A 13,422-nucleotide genomic window follows, 5' to 3' on the forward strand; every position below is an offset into this window, starting at 1 on the left:
GAACCCAGCATAGGAGAATCCAAGGCCAGTTCTCATTGATACGTACAGATGGCTTCCTCTGGGGCCACCTTCCTGGGAAAGATTTTCCCTTTGTCCTTTGCTTGAGGACAGGAATGTGTATCTCTTTTCAACATGATACTGCCTCCTCCTTCACCCTGGATTCTTTAATCATAAGCCAGGTACTTGTTTTTCTCCTTCCCTGGTTTCTATAGCACTAAGGCTATGTTTTATTTTATTTTATTTTATACTTTTCACTAAGACTCTAGCAATGCTGAGAAATGAGGGAAAATATTGCAAATGTAAGAAGTTGCACAGGATGGAAATTCTTAAAATTTCCAAAATAAGTGATGCTAGGGAAATGAATGTGGTTCTAAGTCCTTACTCTTGGAGTCCCCTATATCCCAGCTACATATTTTTTTTAAACTTTTCTCCTTTTTCTCCCTCATTACATACCCTGCCTTTCTTTAACACAACCTGAGTGTATTTCATAAAGGAGGTGGTATGCTATATTTTAAATAGTAAGGAATTTGGAGTCCTTCAGACATGAGTTTAAATCCCATCTCTTTTTGTTAGCTTTGGACTCTTGGAAAGCTGCTTCAGGCCTCAAAGCCTTTGTTTACTCATCCATACAGTGAGGATAATAATAATATCTACGCTAGAGCATGAAGAGTAATGAGTTAACATACCTAAAAACTATTTATATCAATAGGTTAATGTCATGGGGAAAAGGAGGACTTCCTTCTCTTTAGATTAAGAAATGAAACAAGTGAATATGGGAAGGAGCCAAATTTTAAGGAGCCAAAATCTTATATAATATGGATTGCTCTCTTTAAGGCAAACAGTGTTGTTCAGTTGCTAAATCATGTCTTACTCTTTGAAGACCCATGAACTGTAGCACATCAGGCTTCTCTGTCCTCCACTATCTCCCAGAGTTTGCTCTAATTCATGTCCATTGAGTCAGCTATGCTAACCATTTCATCTTCTGCCACCCTCTTCTTCTTTTGCCCTCAACCGTTCCCAGATTCAGGATCTTTACCAATGTGTCGACTCTTCTCAATGGGTAACCAGAGGATTGGACCTTTACCTTCAGCATCGGTCCTTTCAATGAATATTCAAGGTTGGTTTCCCTTAGGACTGACTGGTTTGATCTCCCTGCTGTCCAAGGGACTCTCAAGAGTCTTCTCCAGGACCACAATTGAAAGCATCAGTTCTCTGATGCCCAGCCTTCTTTATGGCCCAACTCTCACATCCATACATGACTAGTATGGTAAACAGGAAAACAGTACAGAGTGATGAATACAAAATTCCCAGTCTTCTCCCAGGGCCTTGAAAGAGGCTTGTGCAAATAGGGGATCCCAAATTTTAAGTTGCATTAGCTTTGTAGAAAATGTAAATCTGACCAAATGTAACAGGTAAATCTTGTTCAGGTCCTCAACAAGCATTTAAATAAACCAGGATTTGTTGCACAAAAATGTACAAACACTTTCTATTACAGTCAGGAAATTTTGAGCATAGACTAGGTTTAGCTAGAAAACAAAGAAATTTCATGAAAATTTGAGAAAAATCCAAGCATTTTCTATCTTTTAACATAAACTTGAGTTTTTATTGAGATTTGTTTACTATAAAGACAAACAGATTTCCTAAAATGTTGAGAGGTTTATTTTAGCAATTCTCAGGACAGTTAAGTGGTAGGCTTGAGACTATAAGACTATATTTCTTAACTGTTAAATAGAAAACAGGGTTGATACATTTAATATTTTTGTTCCTATGCTTGAAAAATATGTTATGTATTCATCAATCTTATGAAAAGTACCCAACTGATTATGAATTCACACTCATGGTTTATTTGATGGAGCAAGTAAAAAAGCACTGTGCAGATTCGTCTTCTAAAATTATGAACATAGCTAACTGTTGTTTGCCTAGGAAAATAAGTCAAGAGTGCAAAAAGACAAATAAATTAAAAAAAAATAATGGAGCAGCAAAGGCTGATTTATATAAGTTCTTTTAATCTATCAAGGAATTTGTATTTTTAACCTAAAGATATTGGAATGCTATCAGAATGTTAAGCCAGGAAATCACAGGATCAGACTGGAAATTAAAAAGATAATTAAGTTTTCATTTGAAATGTAGTACATTGGAAACATATATTTATTTATGTTTTTCGCAATGTCCAAATAAAGCTATAATAATGAAATTTTAAAGTAATTAATGGCCAAGGATAATAAGAATGTGAGAGGAGATGACAGCAAACAAGAAAGATGAAAAAATTCTGAAATTGGAACGACTAGATGAAAGTTAACAGAGGTAGTGAATGTGCAGAGGATGAAACCAGACATGGAAGTGAGAAGAGCAGTACAAATCAAAGTACTTCGGAATCCCCGAGATATTGCCTCTTTTAGAATATTGCATTTTGCTCTCCAGAAGTTCACATTTATCCACATTTATTGTAAAACCTGCATTTCTAGTTGTTTGATCCTAGAATTTTTTATTTGTTCTTGTAAGTAAGGTTGTTCTCTCTCTCATTCTCTGTCCATTGAATCTCCTACTAATTTTGATACTTACAAAGTATATGAATGTGGGAAAGACACTCAATCAGATTATGCCTTTATTCTTTCATCTGAAATGTGAACATGATGCCAAAAATCAAAGAGCTCTTGTGAAAAGTTTCAGCTATATATATGAAACACTTATGGCTCTGCTGAACACAAAGGAATGATCAATGGACACATAGCTATACAGCTGTTCATGTAAAGAAGCTTAATATGGGGAAAAGGTAACTTGTCAACCAACATCTCTTATACTGTTGCAAAGGAAGACATGAAGGATGGCAGTGTGGCTTCTGTGCTGACGATCAACCACAAACTCAAAAGAGAAGAGGTCCTTTTGTCCTCCTTCAGTTCAGTTCAGTTCAGTTCAGTCACTCAGTCATGTCCGACTCTTTGCGACTCCATGAATCACAGCAGGCCAGGCCTCCCTGTCCATCACCAACTCCTGGAGTTCACTCAGACTCATGTCCATCGAGTCAGTTATGCCATCCAGCCATCTCATCCTCTGTCATCCCCTCCTCCTCCTGTCCCCAATCCCTCCCAGCATCACAGTCTTTTCCAATGAGTCAACTCTTCTCATGAAGTGGCCAAATTACTGGAGTTTCAGCTTTAGCGTCATTCCTTCCAAAGAAATCCCAGGGCTGATCTAGGATCCCTCAAACCCTAATGGTTAAGTGCTGGGGCAGTTCAGTGTCATTTATTAGTGTCCTCTTGCCCTCTTTCTTCATGAAATATTTTACTTATATTAACATACTCTCTCAGGGTAGTGGAACCAGAAGTAAATATGTGGATACAATCTTGTCCATATTTGGCACATAGAAATATTAAACATGGGTGGCAGTAAAATGAAAAAACTGGGCCCTGGAATCTCTGTATCCCCATATATAGAGAGAGGGATTTATTTCCATAGTCTCTGTCACTAAAAGAGCCCTAAATGAGCATCGCCTCCTCCAGCCACTGGTATCCCCTAACAAGGCCACCCTCACCCACTGCCTATTTTGATTACCATCAGTCTTCATGAGGGAACTTCTCCATTCCTGTCTTGTCACTGTCAGAGAAGCTTTTATAGAAACACAAATTTTGCTTTGTCATTCCTCTGGTTACAGTAGTGTACCGGGCATAAATTGCACTGTAAATAAAATGTGAGGACTTGGTATGAACATCATGTTAAGGGCTTTATCCTTGTCTTAAGAAATCTGTGGGACCTAATTAACCTTAAAAGCTTCTGCACATCAAAGGAAACTATTAGCAAGGTGAAAAGACAGCCTTCAGAATGGGAGAAAATAATAGCAAATGAAGCAACTGACAAACAACTAATCTCAAAAATATACAAGCAACTCCTACAGCTCAACTCCAGAAAAATAAATGACCCAATCAAAAAATGGGCCAAAGAACTAAATAGACATTTCTCCGAAGAAGACATACAGATGGCTAATAAACACATGAAAAGATGCTCAACATCACTCATTATCAGAGAAATGCAAATCAAAACCACTATGAGGTACCATTTCACACCAGTCAGAATGGCTGCGATCCAAAAGTCTACAAATAGTAAATGCTGGAGAGGGTGTGGAGAAAAGGGAACCCTCTTACACTGTTGGTGGGAATGCAAACTAGTACAGCCACTATGGAGAACAGTGTGGAGATTCCTTAAAAAACTGGAAATAGAACTGCCTTATGATCCAGCAATCCCACTGCTGGGCATACACACTGAGGAAACCAGACACATGTACCCCAATGTTCATCGCAGCACTGTTTATAATAGCCAGGACATGGAAGCAACCTAGATGTCCATCAGCGGATGAATGGATAAGAAAGCTGTGGTACATATACACAATGGAGTATTACTCAGCCATTAAAAAGAATATATTTGAGTCAGTTCTAATGAGATGGATGAAACTGGAGCCTATTATACAGAGTGAAGTAAGCCAGAAAGAAAAACACCAATACAGTATACTAACCCATATATATGGAATTTAGAAAGATGGTAACAATAACCCTGTGTATGAGACAGCAAAAGAGACACTGATGTATAGAACAGTCTTATGGACTCTATGGGAGAGGGAGAGGGTGGGAAGATTTGGGAGAATGGCATTGAAACATGTAAAATATCATGTATGAAACGAGTTGCCAGTCCAGGTTCGATGCACGATACTGGATGCTTGGGGCTAGTGCACTGGGACGACCCAGAGGGACGGTATGGAGAGGGAGGAGGGAGGAGGGTTCAGGATGGGGAACACATGTATACCTGTGGTGGATTCATTTTGATATTTGGCAAAACTAATACAATTATGTAAAGTTTAAAAATAAAATAAAATTAAAAAAAAGAAAAGAAATCTGTGGCTCATCTTTCCTCTCATTTATGTATGCCAGCAAATTTGGAAAACTCAGCAGTGGCCATGGGGCTGGAAAAGGTCAGTTTTCATTCCAAGCCCAAAGAAAGACAATGCCAAAGAATGTTCAAACTGCTACACAATTGCACTCATCTCACACGCTAGCAAAGTAATGCTCAAAATTCTCCAAGCCAGGCTTTAGCAGTATGTAAACCATGAAATTCCAGATGTTCAAGCTGGATTTAGAAAAGGCAGAGGAACTAGAGATCAAAATGCCAACATCCCTGGATCATCAAAAAAGCAAGAGAGTTCCAGAAAAATATCTACTTCTGCCTCACTGACTAGGCCAAAACCTTTGACTGGTGGATCATAGCACACTGTATAAAATTTTTAAGAGATGGGAATACCAGATACCTTACCTACCTCCTGAGAAATCTGTATGGATGTTTAGAAGCAACAGTTAGAACTTGACATGGAACAACAGAGTGGTTACAAATTAGGAAAGCATTATGTCAGGGTAATATTTTGTCACCCTGCTTACTTAACTTCTATGAGAGTACATCATGTGAAATGCCGGGCTGGATGAAGCACAAGCTGGAATCAAGATTGCTGAGAGAAATATTAATAACCTCAGACATGCAGATGATACCACCCTGATGGCAGAAAGCAAAAAAGAACTGAAGAGCCTCTTGATGAAAGTGAAAGAGGAGAGTAAAAACATTGCCTTAAAACTCAACATTCAGAAAACTAAGATTATGGCATCTAGTCCCATCACTTCATGGCAAATAGATGTGGAAACAATGGAAACAGTGATAGACTTTATATTTGGGGGCTCCAAAATCACTGTAGATGGTGACTACAGCCATGAAATTAAAAGATGCTTGCTTTTTGGAAGAAAACCTATAACCAACCTCGACAGCATATTAGAAAGCAGAGACATTACTTTGCCAATGAAGGTCCATCTAGTCAAAGCTATGGTTTTTCCAGTAGTCATGTATGGATGTTAATGTTGGACTAAAAATGAAACTGATGTCAAAGAATTCATGTATTTGAACTGTGGTGTTGGAGGAGATGCTTGAGAGTCCCTTGGACTGCAAGGAAATCAGACCAGTCAACCCTAAAGGAAGTCAGTCTTAAATACTCATTGAAAGGACTGATGCTGAAGTTGAAACTCCAATACTTTGGTCACCTGATGCAAAGAACTGACTCACTGGAAAAGACCCTGATGCTGGGAAGGATTGAAGGCAATAGGAGAAACAGGGGACAGAGAATGAGATGATTGGATGGCATCACCAACTCGATGGACATGAGTTTCAGCAAGCTCTGGAGGTTGGTGATGGAAGGGAAACCTGGTGTGCTGCAATCTGTGGAATCTCAGAGGGTCAGATACTACTGACTGACTGAACTGAACTGATGTCCCTTCTTTACCAGCTTCCACACTGCAATGTGATCTCCCAAGTCCCAAGCAGAGTCTCAGCATCGTCCTCCTTCATTCTTACCAGAAAATGGGCCTTGAACTGAGCTAAGGGTCAGCAAGGCCACTGAGAGCAGGACCAGCAGCTTCTTGGAGGATGCTCTGGAATGTTCTCAATTCTGTGCTGGGATAAATCAGGCAGCTTCCTTTACAAAGGGGACAAGAACAATAGAATCTTTGAGTCCTATACTGAACAGTCCTCATCACTGGATAGACATGGCTTATAGTTGGGACTTAGCCCAGCAGGATGGAGTGGATAGGCTCTGCCTAGTGTCTCATTTTGAAAAGGTTCAGCATGTGAGTTGTGCAAGGTTTTTAAAGGACCGGTGTCCAAGCAGTCAGCACAGATATTTGAATTATTGTCATATTTGTATGTTCCATGTGTTCCCTGAGACTCTTTCTCTGTCTCCCCTCTGTGTTCTTTATGTGTTTATGTGTGTATGTATGTATATGTGTTGGCAGTGATCCTACAACCCAATGTGAAGTTGATCAATATCTCTGGCCGTTATTATGACAGAACTCCATCATTCATGGTATTTGGGTACCTATGTATATGACATGTAGCAGAACATTTTGATGATGTAGAGATTATTTCTGTTTCTCTTTGAAGTGCATGTGGAGAACCTATGCTTGTGCACACATGGAAGGCAGAAGATTGACAGTCAGCTCAGGCCCCAAGAGGTCATCTAAGATTCCTTGGTTCTAAAACCAAAGCTTGTCATTGTTGAACAAAGATAACCTAAGACTTTCTATTCTTATTAATATTCTTGGGATTTATAATATTTAGGAAAATAGATACAAAAACAACTGTAGGGTTTATAGAATAGAACAAGATGAATCCATAGTTCTTTGAATGTGTGTGCTGATTCACTCAGTCGTGTCCGACTCTTTGCAACCCCATGGACTGTATGTAGCCCACCAGGCTCCTCTGTCCATGGAATTCTCCAGGCACGAATACTAGAGTGGGTTGTCATTTCCTCCTCCAGGGGATCTTCCCATACCAGGGATTGAACCCAGGTCTCCTGTAGTGCAGGCTGATTCTTTACCATCTTAGTCTCCAGGAAAGCCCAGTTCTTCGGATAGTTCATATAATTTGATGTCTCTAAGACTTCTTCTATGTTCTTTCCCTTTTTTTAAATCTTCTGTAAGATTCTCTTTGGCTTTATTTCTGCTAGGAAATATTTTTAACCTCCCTGACCCTGGCCCCCACTGATAATTTAGTGCCACAAGTATGCACCCAACACAACATCTGATATCTCTTCAAAATCTCAAATGCATTGGCTTGATAAGCCCTTTTTCTGTCAGTTTGAATGTTGCCAAATGTTTTCAGGTTGTTATTCAACACAGGGGAATTTTCTCTACAATATTCTGACACTATTTTCTCCCCATTTTCAGTCTGAAACTTTTTTCCTGTTTTTCCTGGTAAATCAATTCTTTTCGTGTTTATTTTAATTTTTGTATGTAGCTGTTTTGCTATGACTTCAGGGAAATTTTTACTTAATGACTTAATTAGGGTCTATTCTATTCTTCACTAGGGTTTTTTACATTTATTTGAAAAATTCAGCACAAGCTATTATGTTTCCAAAATATTTTAAAATGACATTTATTTTTTTATCATTTATTCAGTTGGCTGTACCAGGTCTTAGTTGCAGCATGTGGAATCTCATTCCCTATCCAGGGATCGAATCTGAGCCCCTAGCATTGGCAGCTCGGAGTCTCAGCCCCTGGACCACCAGGGAAGTTCTCCCAAATATTTTTTGATTACCTGCATTCCACTTCTCAGTTGCTTTTTATTCTACTGTACTTACTAGTTTTCTACTCATCCTTTTTTTTATATAATTAAGATTAGTTAAGATAATCAGCTGGAAATTGTATCAAAACTAGTGTAATATTCTTGTTCATATTTTGACCGGGGCTAGTGTTAATGTTAGAATGGTATGCTTGGGGTTTCAGAAGGTGAAAGTGAAGGTGAAATTCGCTCAGTCGTGTCCAACTTTTTGTGACTCCATGAACTGTAGTCCATGGAATTCTCCAGGCCAGAATACTGGAGTGGGTAGCCTTTCCCTTCTGCAGTGGATCTTCCCAACTCAGGAATTGAACCAGGGTTTCCTGCACTGCAGGCAGATTCTTTACGAACTGAGCTAGAAGGAGGGCCACATAACTGGAAGTCCTAAACACAGTACCCTTGACCAGTGTGGATGAGGGGCTCCTTGCTCTACATATGAGCATCTTCATCTGTGCCTTTGTGAAACTTGCAGATAATTAGCACAGGAAGGCTTCCTGATATTTACAATGGGTTTTTCTACCTTGCCCTTGCAGAGTGACAGTGCAGATTGGTTTCTTTCCCTAGCATAATAAAGGATGTATTTCAGAAAGGGGACTGCATCTGCAGTTAAAGGAAAGCTATGTGGCCATGTGGTGAGGCAGAATGCTTCCAACTGAGTTTGCTGGGATAAAAGGAGATAACAGGCCCCCTTTATTGTATTGGGATGACTGTCTCCAGTTTCCTCAGACAATAATTTGGAAAGGAATAGGGAGAAGAACAGTCCTGACCAGGTGATATTTGGTAGACCTTCCAGTGGGAAAGGAGGGTCAGAGATAAGGAAGAGAGCAAAGTTGCAGTGGGTGGGAAGGAGCAGTCCTGCTGGAAGCCAGGCTTCCCTTTGTCTTTTGAGGACTGGAAAAGGGCAGGTGATTCTTCAAAATATCACTCAGTTCAGAACATTTTACTAACCTTCTACAATGTCAACAACACAGGGAAGAGATTAGTGTGCTGTGACAGAAAAAATATCAGCCTTGAAATCACCAAAACAACAAAAACAGATGAAATGGAAGAGATGAAAGAGAAGGCTGCCATGCAGGAAGGATGGGGAGGACTCAAAGAGCATGATTGCAGCAGAAGCTTGGGTACCTGAAAAGGAATGGAGGGAACCAAGAAATGCACTTGCCTAATATGGACGCTTAATTTAACATGTTCCCAGGAGAATTTCTAATTTTTTTCCCTAAAACCTGCTCTCCTACAATCTTTTCTCAGTTAAAAAGAGCTGTTTCATCCTTTTGTTTAAAACTTGGGGATTCATTCTTTTTTTTTTAATTTTATTTTATTTTTAAACTTTACATAATTGTATTAGTTTTGCCAAATATCAAAATGAATCCGCCACAAGTATACCCGCGTTCCCCATCCTGAATCCTCCTCCTTCCTCCCTCCCCATACCATCCCTCTGGGTCGTCCCAGTGCACTAGCCCCAAGCATCCAGTATCGTGCATCGAACCTGGACTGGCAACTCGTTTCATACATGATATTTTACATGTTTCAATGCCATTCTCCCAAATCTTCCCACCCTCTCCCTCTCCCACAGAGTCCATAAGACTGTTCTATACATCAGTGTGTCTTTTGCTGTCTCGTACATAGGGTTATTGTTACCATCTTTCTAAATTCCATATATATGGGTTAGTATACTGTATTGGTGTTTTTCTTTCTGGCTTACTTCACTCTGTATAATAGGCTCCAGTTTCATCCATCTCATTAGTACTGATTCAAATGTATTCTTTTTAATGGCTGAGTAATACTCCATTGTGTATATGTACCATTCTTAACTATTCATCCCCAATACTTGCCAATCAGCAAGTCCACTTGGCTGGACCATCAAAATATAGTCCGAGTATGAGGCCATCCTTAATCTCCACCACAGGAATCTGGTGCAGAAAATGTTCCTTTCTCTCCTGGAGGGGTATAACAGCATCAAAGTTGGTCTCACTAGCATTCTTGCCCTCCGCCTCATCCCATATCAGTTATCCACCCAACAACCAGAATGATCTCTGAAAAAAAAAATGTAAACAAGATTATATCAAGTTCTTGCTTAAGATCCCCCAATTTTTCCCTTACATATGTAATCAGCTATGCATTTCCTTGTAGCTCAGTTGGTAAAGAATCTGCCTGCAGTGCAGAAGACCCGGGTTCGATCCCTGAGTTAGGAAGATCCCCTGGAGGAGGAAATGGCAACCCACTCCAGTATCCTTGCCTGGAAAATCTCATGGACAGAGGAGCCTGGTGGGCTGCAGTCCATGGGGTTGCAAAGAGTCAGGCACAACTGAGCAACTAATACTTACTTATACGTTTCCTACCTCAGCTTTCAATAACTGTATTGATCTGTGACAGAAAAAGAAGCTCCAAAAGGGGCAGAATATGACTCTTGTTGCATCGAATCCTCCGCCTCTAAAAAGTCCAGCTAACAGATGAACGTGAGTCTGGGTGAACTCCAGGAGTTGGTGATGGACAGGGAGGCCTGGCGTACTGCGATTCATGGGGTCGCAAAGAGTCGGACACAACTGAGCGACTGAACTGAACTGAAATGAACAGATTTGAAAGAACTATCCTTGGTTGTTTCACAAAATACCAGCTTTTTATAGGTAAGTCAAATACCCATTGATTCTTGCAGAACTATTTCATTTTTCTGAGATATTTTGTATGCTGCAAATAGCATTCTTTTTTTCCCCACCAAGATCATTTTAGTTTCAAATGCAAGAAACCCAGCTAAATTTACCTTTAGGAGAAAAGGAAAATTTAATATGAAAATGACAGGGACCTCAAATGAGTGAATCAGTGGCTCAAAAATGTTACCAAAAGCCTTCTATCCAGGGGTCTCCAAACTTGGACTTTGGACCAGTACTGGAGTACTGGTGTGTACTTGGTGTGTTAGGAACCACACTGTACAGCAGTAGGTGAGTGCTGGGCAAGTGAGTAAAGCTTCATCCATATTTACAGCAATTCCTCATTCCTTACATTACCGCTTAAGCCTCATCTCCCATCAGATGGGCTGCAGCATTATATTCTCATAGGAGGGAGAACCCTACTGTGAAATGCAGATAGGAAGGCTCTAGATTGCATGTTCCTTATGAGAATCTAATGTCTGGTGATCTGAGGTGGACCTGAGGCAGTGATGCTGACACTGGGAAGTGACTGCCACTGTCTCCCATCATCTGTCTAGTCACAGGAAAACATACTTGGGGCCCTCACTGGTTCTGCAATATAGTGCATTGTATAATATTTCATTATATGTTAAAATGTAATAATAATATAAATAAAGTGCACAATACATTTAATGTGCCTGAATCATCCCCAGAACATCCCACCCCACACTGGTCTGTGGAAAGGATGTTTTCCAGGAAACTGATCCCTGGTGCCAAAAGGATTCTGGACTGCTGCTTTGATCAATTACTCTCTTTTACTATGTGGCTGCCCATGGCTCCATACCTCATCCTCTCATCTTAGGAACTCATTCCTATATTTTCCTATGGAAATATTTCCTACAATTAAATCTCTCTCTCATTCTTTCTTTCACTTTCCACTGTATTTCCTAAGTATGCTCATACTCCTGTTTCTTATCTGTGCTGATGCTCATTAAGTGTAGGGGTTTGTGAAAGTCACTGATCTTATTATGTTCAGATTCCCTCATATGAAAAGTGAACATGATGCAAACAAATCAGGAGCGATTATGAAACTAAAGAGCTAATGAATTTTTAAGATTTGTGTCTGTGCTGGGCACAGAGGAATGATCATGGAAATTTAGCTATACGACAGCACATGTAAAAATTTTGTTATGTGACAAAGATGCAATTCAAGTCAAGGACAGAGATAGAGTTATTCCATAGAGTTTAAGAATGATTATCCAATTATTTTTAAACACTAATTTTAGAGCATTACCACACAGCAATCACATTAAAAAGTTTTGAATGCATTAAATAGGTATATGTGATTTTTTTGGCCTCAAAAAAAATGTGTATGTATTTATACTGTTGAGGTGGATAAGTAGGAAGTTAATGTTTATAATAGTGAGGTGGAAGGTGAAGTAAGGACATTTAGGGTATAAGAGGAGAAAAAAGTCTGAAATAGTACACAAAATCCATAGACATAAAGGAAAAGATAAAGATGCTTTAAAACTTTAAAGATTTTATAATAAAAAAATACCCATGAATAAAATTAAAGACATTGAAGAAATTAGAAGCAAATATTTATCCAATATGTTGTACAAGGATTGATATCCATAATATACAATAAACCTACATGATAAGAAAATGTAAAAAATAGATAAAAATGAATGAATACAATTACAGACCATGCCCTCAACCCTGCTACAGGAGACTGTCAGTGTGATTTTCAAAGGCATCCCTGCCCTCAGATATTGTTTCAAGTCTACAGCTCTATGTGTAGGAATGGGTTGAATAGGCTAGACTAGGCTGAGAAGCTAAAAGTGACAACTGTGATCATGCCTGGATCCATGCTGCTTTACTCTGTAGTCATCCCCACCGTGGAAGCTATAGTACAACTATATTTTTATTTGGCTACACTGTGCAGCATGCAGGATCTCAGTTCCCAGATCGGGGATGGAACCCATGCCCCCTGCACTGGGAGCCGAGTCTTAACCACTGGACAACCAGAAAAGTCCCTACTACAGCTATTTTTGAGAGAAGTTTATATTAATTGTTTTCTAACTGCAGACATGTTTGCCAGAATTTCATTTTTTGGTATGCACTGGTTATATACAGGGCATTCTCCACAAAACACACAAGTATGAGATTAGAGTCTTTGGACATTGCTGGCACTACCATATAAACACTTCAATTTTCACTATATTTCACTGAACCTAAGGTGCTACAGATGATCAAATACACCAAGAAAGAAAAGGCTTAGCCTATTAAGACACTACACACTGTCAGTTGTAGGATTCATCCTATTCCAGTTACCACTGAGTAGAACAAGTCAACCCAAAACTTGGTGACATAGAAGAGCTTTTTTTATTACATGCATGGGTTCTGTGGGTCAGAAATCAAAAAGGCCCAGAGGCATTGCTTCTCTCTGTTCCACATTGATAGGACTTCAACTCCAACAGCTCGAAGACTGGCAATGACACAACTACTGAGACAGAACTACCTGGGCCATCCTTACTCACACACCTAGAATTTCGTGCTGCTCCCTATGGGACCCTCCACTGAGTTCTCAGCCAGAGCACACACCAGTGGCCTCACTCTGTGGTCTCTTTTCTCAAGCCACTTTTGGCTTCCTCACAAC

This window comes from Bos mutus, chromosome 5, assembly GCF_027580195.1.
Source record: "Bos mutus isolate GX-2022 chromosome 5, NWIPB_WYAK_1.1, whole genome shotgun sequence".
Lineage (NCBI taxonomy): Eukaryota > Metazoa > Chordata > Mammalia > Artiodactyla > Bovidae > Bos > Bos mutus.